At 36.0% G+C, this 17,809-nt stretch overlaps 1 protein-coding gene across 1 annotated transcript in view; it reads left to right on the forward strand.

Annotated features, from left to right (window-relative positions):
* Positions 1–17,809, forward strand: part of fz2 (frizzled 2) — a 187,170-nt gene that overhangs the window by 47,427 nt on the left and 121,934 nt on the right. Inside the window, exon 2 of the mRNA XM_073091744.1 lies at positions 10,725–10,783. The gene's annotated coding sequence lies outside the window, so the exon portion shown is untranslated. The remainder of the gene's footprint in view (positions 1–10,724; positions 10,784–17,809) is intronic.

Below are 17,809 nucleotides of genomic sequence, written 5' to 3' on the forward strand. Positions count from 1 at the left end.
TCAAAGCGTTCATGTGTGCTACAGTAACAATTTAACATGTGAATCAGATACCTGCCTAATACTCTTATAACACAAAAACATAGTGTCGGTAAAGTCTGGTCATGATGCCTTAATTTAGTGAAGTGTTATGTAAGTAATAGCATCTAACAGCGAAGGTCGGTGTCATCCTCCAAGTCACCATAATGTCGTTTACTGGTGACACTATTCAATGCCAAATCATATACAGCGCTTTAAGTAGATTGTTTAATAAAATTTAACAAAGATTCTATTCTTAAAACAATTATTGTGCACACTTAGCTGATTACCCCAACACGACCACAATAACAAAACTGCTTAATTTTGCGAATATGATTATTAAAATATTTAACTATAAAGGAATAAAACCGAGCAGTTACAGCTACCAAAGACTTCAATCAACGTACGTGCAACTTGTCGAACTGACTAATGTGACTAACAGACAACAATTAAAATCTAGAACATAAATCTCTGTGCAGACTTAAATCAATCGGACGCTTATAAAGGTAAGACTGATGTTGGCGACGGCTGTTACAAAGACACTCTCCTCTTGTCACATTTGTCAAATTGACTAATATAACAAAAGATAAAAACAAAACCATGAATGTCTGTGTCTTAGTACAAACACTTTACTCGATGGAGCTCAATAAAGCGAAGAGGGACGTTGGCGATTACAGCGACACCCGACGCGTGCAGACTTGCCAAACTGACTAATTTGCGGCGATGCGGGCTCTCACGGCCGAGAGCCATTACACGAATGGACACGATGAATTACCTTCCTACACATACTGTTATCGTTTTTGTTCGTCTAACAGTATTCGTACGGATGTGCTTAAAATAGAACTACGATAAAGATATAACAACTGCTTAGTTCTTTGTAATGGTCATTTCTGCCTCATAACAGCATAATAAGCGCTGCCATATTTCGCTTTGAAGGATGTGGATAGGGAGGCATTCGTCCGACTCGGTCCGACTTAGCCCTCGGGTAGCAAGGTCTTTGTTGCCAAGCTCAGAAAACAGGTTATCCTTCTATAATATAATAATATTCATTAGTTTGGTTCTTAACCTGAAATTAAACACAATCACACAATGAGGCAGAATTCTATGTTTCTCCCAAACTCATTGTTTACGAAACGAGATAGTAGACGTCATAATGAATTAAATTTATATCATCCTCTCCACAAACAATTAGCAAAACGTCATTTTAATAGCTCTTGGAATCTGAGCAAAGTCGTAAAACCGTCCGCTAAGACGACGTGACGACGACACGACATCACTTTCCTTTACGACACGACGCCACAACATTTCCATTTTATAGTTGTCGTAAACGAGTCATGACAACTTTACAGAGACAACGAGACACTTTTATATTGTTGTTACGAGTCCTTATTCTGAGGTTTAGGTAGAATCTGGTAAGTAATTTCTTCTTTACACCTAATATTTCAGACTTTAATCGAAATGTTTTTTTTTGTTTTTCCCGACAACGGATGCTGATGGTTTTCGTACATACATAACATGTATGTCTCATTCTTTGGTCCGCCCTGCAACCCAACCGGCTTGACATATGAGGTGTCGTTGGATTCGTCCAAGCTGAATGAACTTACATAAGCTACACTTGTATATAGTCGGGCTTTTTGTTTTTATAATAATTGACCACGTAGTTGGAATAAATTGGAAATTGAAATTTGATTTTTTTTTCTGATATTTATTCATATTTAATGAAATCACTCATAGTATTTTCACTAAAGAAAATTTTACTTTAAGATAAGGTAAAAAAAATGATATTTCTATTATTTTTTCCAACAATATCACTCACCAATTATTTGTTTACTAACAATAAGATACAGAGCTAACGACTAAGAATCCACAAAACATGACACATTACGTTAGACTAAGATTAGAAGTCCTCGGGTACGTATCGGTGGCGCCCGCGCTATCAGTTCTACCCTCAGTTCATTATCCCTCTAATTACTCACACTAATTAAGTTTACCATTACGATAAGTACGGAAATATCTCTGTCGCTGCCCGTGACATAAGGGCAGTGAAATGTAACCGAACTGCTATTAGAAAGTGATTAAGATGCCCTTATCCTCATATTTTTATATTTCTTACTAATATTGTATACGGGAGTCGTTTTGTTTGTTTTACTTTCTCGGCTTTATTTTAGTCAACCACCATTCGTACTAAAACTTGACAGGTAGCCTGTGTTATAAAAATTAATATTTTCTTTTTCTGGTAACATAAATTTCACTGGTGACATGATCTGGTTTGATCTAAGATGGTCCTATGAAAATAAACCAGTATCATCACCGTTGCATCTAAACGCTAGAACTGTTTCACACTGGGTGTGGTACCTCCCCTTGTATTCTATCACCTTGCTACTAATTCCTCATGATCCAATAAGACCGTGATCACTCCGACCATTATAGCTACTTGGTCTTAGACGCGACAACGATTCGAAACCTTTCCGTTTTTACCCATCAAAGGGATTCCTACAAACAACACTACAGTAGATATCACTACAATTACAAAACATCCCGAGAACAAACGCTCTTTACGATCTGTTAATCGAATTCCAGAATAGGGCGGCGTGATTCACACATTCCTGTTTCATCATCGGACGCTCATTTACGAGTAGGGATGCTTTATACGTATCGATATTTGTATATCGATGCAAAGAGATACGATCCATACGTCAATCGATATAAGACCACCATGCATTGGCACGAAAATCTCGAAAAAAATGCGTAATTAATTGAGTCCTCTTTTCTTTAACTAAAAATTATTATTAAACACAAAACCCGACTTGAAATTAAAGCCTATATTACTCTTACAAATTAGACCAATCCAAAGACACGTCATATGTTTTAATCTGTCAAACTTTTTGAACTGCAAGGCGTGGTAATGAGAGATACTTACATACACTTGAAACATTATCTTCCGCAATCGGGTAAAAAAATCGATTCGGTACTGGTTCCATTGATTGATGAATTTGATTAGATCGATACCTGGATCAATACAATACAATGGAATATCCATTGCGAACCAAAATATCGATACACAGCACCCATATCGAACATCCCTATTAACGAGTGACTCCGAATAAAAGCTTGACTAATATTAATTGTACGTATTTATAGCTGAGTTGAAAGACTAATTGGACGCGCTCGCGAATCTTTCGTTTAGTAATCGGTTATAAATGTTCCTTAACTGAAGAAGGCAAAAGAAGTAAGATGTATGCAGCTACGCAAATAAACTGGGGTACGTCGTTAATTGGATTTGAAAATGGTAAAATTTATTTTAAGTTAAAATATTTATGATGTTTAATTTTAGATTTTTAATATGAAAAGCGAAGATTTTTTGTTAAAGAGAAGTAGGTGTGAGTAATTAAATCGTATTAGATATATCTATAGATGGCTCTGAATGTCTGAGATATATCTCATTTAAAAAATGTAAATAATAAAACGGTAATGTGTTTTGTTGAAATTGCATATTATTTTTTTCTTATTGTTCATCGAAAAACAATTAGGTAAATAGAAAATTTTAATGAAGATTTTTTTCAAGCAGCTTTAAGCAATAAAAGAGGTTTTTTTTACAATGTACTCTGTTTCTCTGCTACAATAACTTTGTGTTTCAACAATAATTTTACACAATACGAATTGCACTAAAAGGCGGTCGTATTTTCACAAAAACTCATATCAAATTAAACGCAAGTAGAATTTCGATACTATTCTAAATACTCGCGACAGTTCAAATGTAATCCAACCAAAACTGTCTCCGGTTTCTAAATGAACAAAGTGTACGTCCATCTTGCTCACATTACACCACGCCCACCGCTTCCTCCTTGACGATGGTGGAACTCTCTGTGGTTCGACTCCGGCGTCACCATCGCCACACCTATTTCTGCCTAATAACAGTAGTGTTAAGCGCTGTTGTGTTCTGGTTTGAAGGGTGTGTTAAGGGGGATGTACTTTTCCCAAGCATTCCAGCTTAATCCTCAGGGGTAGCGGCGCATCTGTGACCGGACCTAGTTAGAAATCTAATATTCTTTGGGGTTGATTACATATGTTCATGAACAGCAGTAGCAACTTGCCATCACATGGACTGCATGCTTACCTGCTACTCCTATATTATATTGTTTATTATAAAAAATCAACCAAAAAGTGTCTCCGGTGTTCAAATGAACAAAGCGTCCGTCCGTCTTGCTCACATAACGTCACACCCACCGCTTCCCGTAAATCGCATTACGAGGGATATTTAATGTAATGTAAGCTCGACAGTGGACAATGTGACAAGCTTTAAGTGGTTCTCGCTTTGTGTACTTGAATGTGCGTTAATTCGCCGGAAAAAATGTTGCGGGCGCCTTATATGTTGCGTTTCCATTGCGAGCACGAATTGCTAACTATGATTTAATGTATAGAAATAACTGAATTTAAAGAAGTGTACTTATACATATAGAAAGAGAAGTAAAATGAAATGTCAGTATTTGATTTTAAAATAACTGCTTCTTGATAAGCTTATCAAATAGAAATTATTTTGAGATATTAAGGTAGAATATGTTTACGTTCTTGGAATATTTTTATGTGCTAAACGCGCCTAATATTAATTCTTGGCTGCCATCCACCTTTTAACATATAAGGTGGCTTGCAATAGTCTTAATTAGGAGAGTAACAAAGGCTATATTTTCAAACACTTGACTTTTTGTTACATAGCTTGGTACATGTAGTAAGTACTGTCGCTATTGGGTACCGTAATATAATTTTAAAATAAATACCGTATCGTACATGTCCGTGGAAATAGGCCTCAAGGATCCGGAGCCCGCGTGAAGGCGGGCGTGACGTGAATGGCGCCCTAATGCGCCAATTGTTTGCCGATACATTGTGTGGCAAGCTTTAATCATAATATTGTGACTATTCTACAGCTTACACAATACACTATGCTACTTGATTATATATGTACAAATAGTTCTGAACATTGTTATATATTACTTTGCATATAAATAAACTTGTGATTTACCAGAATTAACTAGATTTAATATTGTAACTATACTATACTCGACATCATCAACAAACAAACAATGGTTTTGTCACTGTTGAGCAAGAGTCTCCTGTCAGAATAAAAAGAATTTAAGGACATAGACTACTACTCCGACCAACCGCGGATTGGCAGAGTTCACGCACGTTTGAGAAGTTTTTTTTAGAACTTTCAGGCATATATGTACATAGGTTTCTCACGGTGTTTTTCTTTATACGATTTGAAAATACGCAGTAATACGCAATAATAAGCTTCAAAAAATCCGGAGATGAAAAGGGGAGTGAAAATTTCCCGCGACACACGATAAAAATATATGAAAATCCTTAACTACTCTACTTATCAAGAGACGATATAATCTTAGACGAAACCCTTATTGTAGTTATCGTTATACGATCCTAAACGTTTACTAGCCCAGTTTAGAGATTAGTGTGAGCGGTGTTCACAATCTCGGGCGCGCACGCCTGGATACCCACAATTTGCTAAATGTATGTTAAATGCGCTGAAATAAATTAGGGACGGCCCTCCAACCGGACCCCAGTCGGCCCTTCGTAATCACTTCATCCTAGTAAACTGTTAAGCCGTGTGCGTGTATGATGCCCGCTGTTTAGTGAAGGAAAATTTCACGAAGCCCGAATAATTGTTGGGGTTTTAAGAAAGATCAAATATTTTATTAAAATCAAAATATTCAACTCCAGATTGGATCAGAGTCCTAGCTTAGTTCGGCCTTAGATGCATTGCCACCGCTGAGGACTCAATTGGAAAACTATTATAAGGATCTCGCCTTTACCACATCTTTTAGACTTTTTTGGTTTTCGCAAACCGCTGCTTCTCTTTGATACGTTGAACAATGTGGTACGGCAATCATGAAACACTTCATGAGTCCCTTACCATATTTCAGATCTCTGCAATGTGGAGCGAATACGGTCTCTAAGGAAGTATTCTTGAACCAATGGTCCTTGGAGAAATGGTGGTCCGCAGTTATGACGACTACCAGATTTCCCCATTGGTGGACCATGGCAAGAAAAACAATTAAATATTCCTTTATGTCAAAAGATATAAGATTCCCTGCTTTAAGCCATCATCGCATACGAAAAGCTACATTAAATTAACATGTACATTTCCAAAACGTAAGCGTATTTCAATCTGTTAATAGTATAATCTTGTTTAAACTTATCCAGCTCAACTCCGTGCCATGTGTAAACTTCTGAATTCGAATGTAACAACCACAACCTAGCTAGTTCTAACTTTCTAAGCGGTTTCTAAATGAAATAAATTTAATTAAGGACGCAATGGTAAGCGGGCGTTTACAATAATTTACTTGACACGACAACGGATACGACACGATGTAGCGCGGCAGCCGCGTTATGATTTAGGGTTGATTTTTATGTATAGGGAGATTGAGGCGTGCAATGCTCCAGATTCAGCAAGATTGAAAATGGGACGGAAACTCAAATATAATCAAAACTTGAATTCTTTATACACGTTTACCAAAACACAACAATTCAGACGACGTTATTTGCTAGACTTATGAAATATTTTTTATTTTTTACTTGAAAATAAGAATTTTTTTTTTAGCTTTTTGACAATATTTTCATAATTTAGTATCAATCTATGTTGAATACAAAAATGTCTTATGTCTTAACCTGCGCCCCAAATACCATACCCCAAAATACCAAACAATCAATTCAATCCAAAATTATTTTAACGAAAAGTCATGTCATCACGTCGTGTTCATGCGAACGATACAACTACACGACAAAATAACTCATCGACGTATTCCTATGTACAGCCAAACGACAAATCGTATCGCCGCGTCGTAGTCGCACAAACTAAACGTCGTCCCAGCAAAACGGGGAGGATTTTAACAAAATTAAAATACGCCTAAACATTCAGAGCAAGGACTCGCGTGACGGTAAACCAATTATGGCCTCGGCTTCTGACGCTAATGCGTGGACGGGGATTGACATGTATATGGTAATTAATTTTTGACTCGTGTTTCCGCTTTTTCTTTTAAATTTAGAGTGTAGAACCCTGTACGAGCCGCTTTTAAAAGAAAACTTAATATATAAGTAGGCGATATAGTTAGGTACGACTCATATGTTTTTCCTGTTTTTTGCAGACTAATTAGCTAGCATAAACAAATCTTATGCATATATTATTCGTAAATACTGAAATACTTAATAGCAAGAGTTTTATCCTTGTATAGAATAAGTAAAAATATTGATATAAGTATAAGATATATGTTCGAATGAAAATAGTAGAGCTTTTCAGAGTGTAATATTTCATATATTTTGATTATAAGTATTCTAATTCATATATAAATATCAAATGAGGCGATAGGCGGGCAAAAACCTTAAACATTTAAAGTATTCAAAAAATAATTTATACTTATAAAAATAATAATTAGTTTACTTTGTACTTTTATAAAACCTTTTATAACTATATAAAAAAATATTATGATCGCTTTGAACGCTTTTTAAAGCTTTGGTAAACTCCAGTGAAAAGATACAGTAGGTTAAAATCCTTTTTCAGAATTACTTAATTACTACTTAATTAAAACTAATGAATTAAGCCCCTTGACTAAGCATTTTAGTAATGAGTATCAATAATTTTTGTTCCCACTTTGAAATTGATTTAAACGCACACTAAATCTGTGTTAAAGCCGTGTAGTGAAACCCGTCCCTTTATAATCCGCCCATGTCGCCTATTACCCGATCAAGGAGAGTTATGTTTACATGTATGTCTGTATGTCCCAAACGATTCAAGAGGATTTTAAAATTAGTGTCGTTGGATTCTTTAAAATTATAGGGGAAATATGGCCTATACTTTAAGCACTCGAGTATTTTGTTTATGTTATATTTCACTATGAACTATTAATTATTAAATATTCATTTTTTTCTAATTTTCATGTATCTACAAGACAGTAATAAATTATATTACTTAGCTGGTTCTTAATATAACAAATCTTGCAACCTGCTATTTTATATTTAGGGCCAAATCTGAAACTATAAGGATTAGCGCAAAATGCTAAAATGAATTACGATTTTGTCTGATCAAAGGAGGCTGATTTTTACAAAAATCATTATAAATTATGTTTTTTATTTGATTTTATTTATATATTATCTATATTGCCATATGTTGTACAACGCAGTCACTTTACAATATTCCCGATTGTGCGACCCGCAACATGCAACTACATATCGCATATGCTTTGAAAGTCCCAAAGCATTTTAATTAGCGTTAGCCTCGTTAAAATATGCACCATACTGTGCTTTGAACGTTAACTTGAATATCAGTGGCCATTGAATATTTGAACGGAATTTTACGCAACTCGTAATTTCTCGGCACCTTTTAACACTTTGACTAATTCCGCGATTCGACGGATGGCTCTCGGACTGACGAGTTTATGTTAATCAAATAGTTTCCAGCGGCTCTCAACTTTAACGAGTCTGTGATATTTAACGAGTATTTAAAATTTTTGGAAGCAACCAATCTCGTTTGTATTATTTGTAACTATACTGTATTATTATGAGCGCTAAGACTGACCTTGGATACGATTTATATCTGATACTGGTCGATTGTACCCACAGCTTCAGCCAAGCAACAAATAAAGTTTTATCTATTAATTTTCTTATGAATCTTATCCTGCAAATAAATTACATCGTACCAATGTATCATTAAGACATTGATATTAAAAAAAGTTTGAGCATCTCTGTTCACTCTATAAATTAACCATGTCATTTAAGTCTAGCTTACCGTTGACTTATGTCCTCATATGTCAATTTCCTGATGCTAATTACTGCAAGAGCTATTCGCGATGACGAGAATCACTTTGCGCGGTTAATGTTTCAGCATTTCATAAACATTCTAATGGAAAGAAGAAGGATTAAAGTTCGAGTAACTTTATATAGTTTTAGTTTTGTCTAAGATCAATTCAATTTTTTTAAAGAAAGTACTAAATAAATTTTATTTGTAGAAAGATAAAAAGATGTTAACAGAGAAACAAGGATATATTCCACAGACCTGGGGGCCTACCACCATCTTTTAAAAACCATCGTAGTTCAGGAAAGTATTATTTCCTCCTTAAAACAGTAACATCTTCCGTCATACACAGATAAACAAACTTAACCCTTATTAATTTTTCGCTTATCCATTGTATAAAACCAACTGAAATTGTCCATTTTTGCTTAAAAAGTTAAATTTCCTGCAAAAAAGTATGATTAAAATAATATTGTTTTAAGAGATTTTAGTAACCCCCCCTGTATTTGTTTGTGATATACCTATTCATTACTTCAAATTATAGCCGTCAGTACTTGCGACGTTGGTTTCCTATGTATTTATTAGACAGTGACATTACGACACTGGCCTGTCATAGGTCAACCTCCGGGAAGCCAGTGGCCAGTGGTCAAGTCAACAGCGACAGTTTATGGCGAGGCGTCAATACGACGATACCGGACGCGGTTAACGCATATCGTTAACGCCTTTAACGATCTTAGTTACGTGACACACGGGTCACGCGAATGGCGAGCTAGAACTTTCATAGACGTTGGCTGTCTAATAACTTATGTAGTATTTTAAAAACCAACAGCCTTGAAATGTTGCCTTCGTTCTATTCAGATAACTGACATCCTTCAATTATTTATCTGTTGAGTTGGTTTCATATTGGTTTGTAAGTTTTAAATTCCTAATGTCATTTTACGAAATTATGTTATATTCAAGGAGTATCCTTGCTAATAATAAAAACTGCATGTAAAATTTCTTTACATTTTTAATAATGGAAGTTTTAAATGAGCACACAACCCACAGTCCATAATCAATTATAATTAACATTTATTAAAACACAAGCACCAGCTAACAGTTAAGCATAAAATTAAGAGTAACTTCTAGTATTTTACCACGTGGTTTAAATTAGTACACGACATCACGAGTATATGTAGTTCTGACGTTAGTGCTATAATCAAACGACAAACTTTTTCTATAGGGATGGGGGACAAAGGGATGAAACAAAACTCCTTTTCACCCGTGAGTTCCACATTCAAATTTTCACATTTATGTTTATTACTGCTCGTTTATCATCCTCCGCGTCCGTATGTCACACATAACTGTGAATCTAGCACTCGGTCCGCAGCGCACAACTAATAAAGAACGCGTAAACAGAGCCCGTAATTGACTTACGCAGGATGTCGTAAAGCGTAGGACCACCGCAGTCATCGGAACTGAATAAACATTGCAACCTACACGTCATGTCTAATATTTTAATTTAAATTTATACAAATAAATGCATGTGGCATAGTTAAGAAGTATTGGCAATAGTCATGCAGGCGGCAGCAATGCGTGGTTGTACCCCGAAGGTACCATCGCAAAACTTATATCTGACTCATGACGACAGTTTAAAGTTCCTATGTTGTTGTTTGAAGTGTGTGCTAAAGGGAAAATAGTATGATCATAACAACATAATCCTTAGGAGTAGCAATGGATATGTGACTAACACTAGGTGAGGCTGTAAATCCAATCTGGAGTTGATTACACATGTCCATGAGCGGTGGACAGTTGGAAGGGTAGTAGACCAATTCATGGTTCATCTTCAGGCACACTACCGGCTCTTCAGGCCAAGCAGTCAACTATGTTTCAATATTTCGAACCTCGGTGCTTAAAACGGCTTATCTTGTTTCAGGTTTCAGCCGTGAAAACCATAATCTAAGGACTTTTTGGGTTACCTCGCTGCAAGTTCCGGTATGTATAATATTTTAATATTCTGCGTGGATATATTCTAAGTGTTTTTTCAAGTTTGTGTTTTTATTATCCAACGTATATTGTTTTACATGTGTTGTTTAGACAGACTGGAACATTTACAAATTCTCTGTGACCATATTTTGTATCTATTACCGGGTCCGAAATGCTTCACTTCACTAAACTTAGTAACTATCAAATACATTTAAATATTTCATAGACAAAAATAAAACGAACAAAACTATAATTCAATTAGACCAATATCTACTAAGCAAAAAATATTATAGTAAAATCAATGCATTTCTGATGACATAAGCCTTACAATAAATCTATAGCTGTGTGCGTGTGGGTACCCAATTAGTCGGCTACAGTGCTTGTAGTCGCCCACTGTACTACAGCCGCAACACCGATTGCAGCTAATTAATGGTTACCTGTTTAACTAGATAGATGTCGCTATCGTTTATACTAAGATATACTATCAACATGATAATGTATTGACGACATATTATGTACGTGGGTATACTCTGTTTAAACATAGTTTCGTACGAAGTTTCGGATGACTCCGATTCGGACGGATGACGAAAATTGACATTTGACAGTTTAATCATAACCGGTTCGAAAAATTGTACGTGATAATTATTTTATCGTATTGTAATAACAGAGAATTTTGGGTCGTATCCGAAACTCCTTTTATACATACAAAATAGATCTCCCAGCTGAGTGTAACAACATCTACGTCGATCAGTTTGTCTGTAAGAGCTCCTTATAGAAACGTCACACACTTAACGAGTATAATATTGCCTTTTTTCCTGAATTATCTAAATACAGCTTAACTACATCTTCTTGCATAGAACAAAATCGAATCAAGCACGCGGTTCAAGCAACCTTTTCTAAAGAGAAGTGCACTAATCACAAAGAGACATCAAAATCATACTTTTAGTATATTAGCCAGGAGTCGAACCCAATACTCAGAATCACGATCCAGTGAAACAATACAATATAATTTAGCAGCAAAGAGCGCGTCGGCGTGCGCGGGCGCCGACGTGGGCGGCGGCTTAACATTAACAAGTAGGTGCTTCGCTCGTAACATGTACACAAACACTAACTTGGCGAATATTTATTTATAGACAACATTTGAAAACGGATTTTGTCATTCAATTTAAACGCAAAAAAATATGATAAAGATTGTTATCTAATCTGTTGTTATTCATATATTAGTTTATGCATCATATACAAACCGTTACCAGAATAATAGTACAGCAGTCAAGATGCTTCTATTACATAAAATATGTATAAACAATAGTAGAAACTTATACAGAACACCTAAGTTTATGCAATGTTATCAACTTAATTAGGGTGCTCATTACTGCTCAAATTGGCAATCAATTGCCTAGTTTAGTGACTAGATATTTTTTCCGCCTTGCCTTCCCTCTGACCTGATAAAAATCATATTACAGAAAAAAAAAACGTTTTGACGACAAAAACTACTTCGTAGTAAATTGTCCAAAACCTTTCAAATGACATTTTCCTCGTACAAACGAGCATATAATATTGAGCGCATTCCGCCCAGCCGCGACCGTTTAGAATGGAATCGATCGTGGGACTTATCGATAGCGACGTGGCTCGCATGCACGATGCCGCTTTGCATGTCGAGCGATGACGACGGAATTCCTATGAGCCCCCGATTCGTGAGTGTCCTTTTTAACAGTTTCAAGGTCTGGCATACTGACGAGGTTTCCCGAACTTTTTGCTTGGATTCTAAAAGATATGAGCATGTTGTCTACCCGATGATAAGCTGTAACTGCAATAGAGATTACTATAATGAACTTTAAATATAAATGCGTAACGCTTCTGTTATGAGGTAAAAATAGGTGTGGCCGTGGTGCCGTCGAAATCTACCAACATCTAACTAACCAATAATAAAAATTAAGAAATTGCAATTATATTATGTTATTTTATATTGCTTTATTGTTTTAGATAAGGATTTGAGCCTTTGACAATAATGTACATAATATGTATAATGGTGCCAATCTCGAAAGCATCTTTTAAACAAGTATTGGAGATGGTTGGATGTTGTAACATTATTTGGTCGATACGAAGCCTAAACTAATGATAATGATGATGATATAGACCAGTCTTTACTTTTGATTGACTGAATTAAGATTAACCTTATCTATCCATTAAATGACATATCTCCTACAAGAACTTAAAGGTTACAATGGCTTAAACTTTCACCGTATAATTAGACCAGTATTGCATTACACAACGGTGTGCGTTCACACAACAATCAACCTTATGTTATGAGACAAGAGTAGTGTCGTGCCGAGTAAGACCAACGGTACAAGGTGAGTGGTAGTGGTACTGGTAGTTAATATACGTATATTTCAGGGATGTTATGGAGCTCCGTAATCGTACCGACACTATCGGATATTCGAAATAAAAATCTATCTGGCATTGTAGCTGAGTCCGATATAGTTTCGACTCGATTATGTTTAATTCGATAATTCGAAGATAATTCGAAGCAATTCCATATTTTTATCGGTATCTGAAACCGACATCGGTGTAATATTATCCAAGTATCCGTGACTTCGGTTAGATGCATTTAATCGATGCATTTTGAGAGCTGATAGAACTAGTATTATTCGAAGAGCCAGCGCCACGCCTATTTTTTAAATAAAGCATTTCCTACCAGTCAGTGGCACGGTGTATTACATATAAGGCGACCATATAGTACTCGGGAGTGGCAATGCATCCATGGTCGGCTTCAGCTAGAAACTCACTTCTATGTGTTTTTTAAAATATTGCATCAGTTGCCACTAACTTACAAGTGAACCGCATGCTACTACTATAAAATATAGTAATAATAATTACTATAGAATATAGTTTAAAAACTAAAAATCACGCTAAAATCGCACAAGGTAAATGGTTAATCCTGATGACGTGAATGGGATAAAATGATTTAAACCGTGTATTGTAATCGGATCTTGATAATTGTTCAAAATTTTAAATTAATCGGAGCGTTCAAAGTGGGTAAAAATCCAGTTTTAAGATTCCGTTACATACATACATAGATCAAGCTAATAAAAGCATGGTAAAAAAAAACTTGAAATCCAGATCCGTAATTTCGTATCAATACATCCCTAGTACATTAACATACCGCTAATGCACATTAGCCATTGTTTCGAGTACAAACAGTCGCCCACGACATGCGTGGGCGCAGCCTACCTTTGTTAATTATTGCGTGCCCACAACCGACTGTGTTTCTGAATGAAATTATATTTAATATGATAATGATAGTTATCGACAGATGAATGGGTTTTAACTGTTTGTCCAATCCATTTGTCAATATAAAATTTTAGTTAAACACTCGTTATCTGTGGATAAGTAATGAGAAGTTTGAAGGTTGTGGTTCGACTCCGGCGGCACCATCGCCACACCTATTTCTACCTAATAACAGTAGTTTTAGGCGCTGCTGTGTTCCGGTTTGAAGGGTGTGGTAAGGGAGACAGACTTTTCCGAGGCGTTCCAGCTTAGTCCTCAGGGGTAGCGGCGCAACTGTGGCCGACCTCAGGTAGGAATATCTAATCCTATCTGGCGTTGATTACAGATGTCCATGGACGGCAGTAGCCACTTACTATCAGGTGGACTGCATGCTCGTCTGCTACTCTTATATTATAAAAAAGAGATTAATTTCAGTTAGTTATTTAGTTTATGATTGTCTTTGTACTCCATTCAATACGATCAGCAACTCACAAACGATTTAAAAGGGATTTCTATTCATCCCTGAAGTCAGCCATATACGTATATACCCGGGGTGTACGACTGCTAATATATCACTACCACCCTTACGGTGTCATCCCTCTATTTATCTATCATCCATTCGATCTCCACTGCTGGTTATAAAGTACCACTCCACTCGTCTTCTTATAGACATATTAAGTCAGACATTTCCCGCAGTTTGCTTGCCTGACTAGGCACAGTCTCTACACCAGTATACCATGTTTAAGGTTCTGAGTTCGATCCCCGACCGCGCAAACATTTTAATATGATAAAATAGTTAAATAGTTTTATTTAAATGACTCTACATTTTGTACACTTATCTCTAGGTGTATCCAAGTTCACGTAATAAGAAGCATTAGGAGGAGCATAGAAAGCATTATTTATTTATGCTTCAAGTCTTCAAACCACCTAATAGACAATGAACTTAAATATTATGTTAGCAATTTCCTGGGTGTGATAATATACTGGGGAGTTACGATCAGTTTCCGTGACGTCCCGGCGTTGCCTGCAACCAGACACCGGGGTCCAGGCGCGAACGGTAAAATGCTAACAGTACGGTCTTATCGTGTTTCTGCACCGCATTTATATCTAGGGCTGTCACTTATTATATTTGTGAAATATTTTAGAGACAAGGTTTTTTAAAAACTAATTGGTTCTAACTCTAAGTATAAGGACATAATAATAGACTGAATAAGGAGATACCCTAACACCTTTCTTATCTTTTTGCCTCGCCTGTACCACCGCCATACGAAGGGTGCCAGCTGACACAGTGAGGTATCTTAGGCCTCAAGAGTGAAAACGCATGTGTGATCGGCTTCAGATGGAAGCTGTTCTATATTATAAAGTTGTGTGGGTATCTTTGGGCAGCAGTACACCATCAGGAGGTGGACAGCCTGGTCGAGCATTTTTATCTGATAAAAAGTAACGCAATTTTCCTGTCCTTTTCTTTTAATACGCATCTAAGCAGTTCACTGAACTGACCACTGCTATATTAATATCTTCTTATAATTATTTTCATTTTTAAAAAGTAAAGCGTACTTAGTTAATTTTATATTTAATGGCTTCATTCACCTATTTCCACTCTTTGATATTAATTAAATTAATATTTAAAACCGTACTTTCCACTCAAATCGCTATTATTTCATTTAATGCTGTTTCCTTACCGGTCGTGGCTTGGCGCTTAAATGTTTATGAAATATTGTGAGTAATTACTCGTTTACATTCAATTACGCTAGTGGCCTAGTTTGCTTTTTACAAGTCGTACTCTTAATTAATTACATCACAGAGCTTTTAATGTAGAATAAGAAATATAAGTTGAAAATGAGCCGCGGAAAACTGCGAACTATAGACTTTTGTGGCTTTGAGAGATTCATCCGCGCGTAAGGCTTTTTTATTCCTGTGCAAGATCCTTTGATATTTTTGAGTTGAGTTATGTATGTCACATTCTGAAATGTTTTTGTTGTGAAGCATCTGTAATACTTACAATGCTTTAAATCATTAGAAAGATCAGTGAGTGCCCTAAATTCTCTAAAAAAATCAAACAACAAACATCTAATTCCCTATCTAATATGTGGTAACTTATAACTATAATTAATGAAAAATCGGTTTTAGACAAAAATATCGAATAATATCGCTAAAATGCACCAACCCTAACAAGTAAGGCTATTTATTTATTAACAAACCATTTAATTTTAGAAATATTACTAATCCCTTAAACGTAGAAAGAAAAGTTACAATAAGCGTTTAAGTGATTCGACTTTCATCATGCAAGATAGCGTGCTCAATCAGTTTTCACACATTATTTTACACTAGTTAATAGAAATCAAGCTGGAATGCGCCACCCCTAACAAGTAAGGCTACAAAGTCCTGACGACCGAATACGTGAGTCAATACCGCGGTGAGCGCAGTCGCTTGCACAGCTGCTGTGCGCACCGCACAGCGCACTGTTTGCTGTGCAATTGTCAGCCTCCATCCGAATACTGGGAAGGACATGCTGTGAAACAATAATGTCACAAATGTGTTTATAGACCCTGGATCATTCCAAGAAAACTTTATATTATGTTGCTTCATATGCGACATGGTATAAAGTTTTCTTATTCATTATCATAATGATTTTGATACTTACACTACCATGATATTAAATAGTTGGCCAAAGAAGATAAAGTCGAACTAGCACGCATAAGTTCCGTATCACCATCACCAATTTTTATTTATTTTTTTATTGTTAGCATTAGCTATCATTGCTATTTTATTTTAGTACGTTTTTGTTATTCTAGCGGCCACAATAATCTATACTCTGTAAAAAATCGAGTCCGTGATGTCTTTGACAGACAGACAGATATGGACTGACGTAAAGACAGTAGAAGCTTACTAATAGAATTCGTTTTTACCCTTACGTACGAAACCCTAAAAAGAATTATTCTACACCGTACCATGACCGTACCACGAATCAAACCATATAATACTCTTATGTCACAGTTCCTGAATTCCATGCAATTCAAATGAAATAAAAGTTTCTGATTAAAATGTCGTAGTTTGAGACTCCGAATAATATGAGAGTCATAGTCAAATAGTAGAGCGAGTCACTCGAGGCAACCTGAAGGGGCAACGAGGCAAATATGAAAAAGTTGATAAAACACTCGACTCGACTCGAAGCCACGACGGGGATGTAAGGTTGTCCTGGTTTGCAAACAACGTGAACATAAACATGATATATTTTAAAATGAATACCATTGAATTACCATTTTAAATGATCAAAGAGGCTATCACATAGGCTATTACATCAGTTTCTGTTTTAGTTCATTACTTATTTATAAGCGATACATATTTTATATTAAGTGCTAGTTTAAGTGACAAAATGCATGTGGTCCACCTGATGGTAAGTGACTCCGCTGCCTATCTTTTGCTCAACCTCATATAAGATAAGAATCCTACCTAAGTTCGACCACAAATGTCTTGCTTGTCTAGTTTAAAAATGGCCGCAACAAATGTTAGATGGTAAGAAGTCACATTTCTGTTATTACTGAAAAGATACAAAACAAAGCTTAGTATGTCCGACTCTATTTCGTACTAAACTCGCAACTCACTATCATTGAATTCTGAATCCAATACAAACCACATCACACAAGATAGCACAAATATGAAACGTTAACGCGACCGGATCATTGTTTCCCGCGACTTTCGAAATCTGTTTGCTGTTTGCACGTCTATTAGCCGGTACGGTGACGAGTCATCATCGCGGTTCGTTCG

This window comes from Epargyreus clarus, unplaced genomic scaffold, assembly GCF_041222505.1.
Source record: "Epargyreus clarus isolate Ecla_fem2 unplaced genomic scaffold, WU_Ecla_fem_2.2 ptg000034l, whole genome shotgun sequence".
Lineage (NCBI taxonomy): Eukaryota > Metazoa > Arthropoda > Insecta > Lepidoptera > Hesperiidae > Epargyreus > Epargyreus clarus.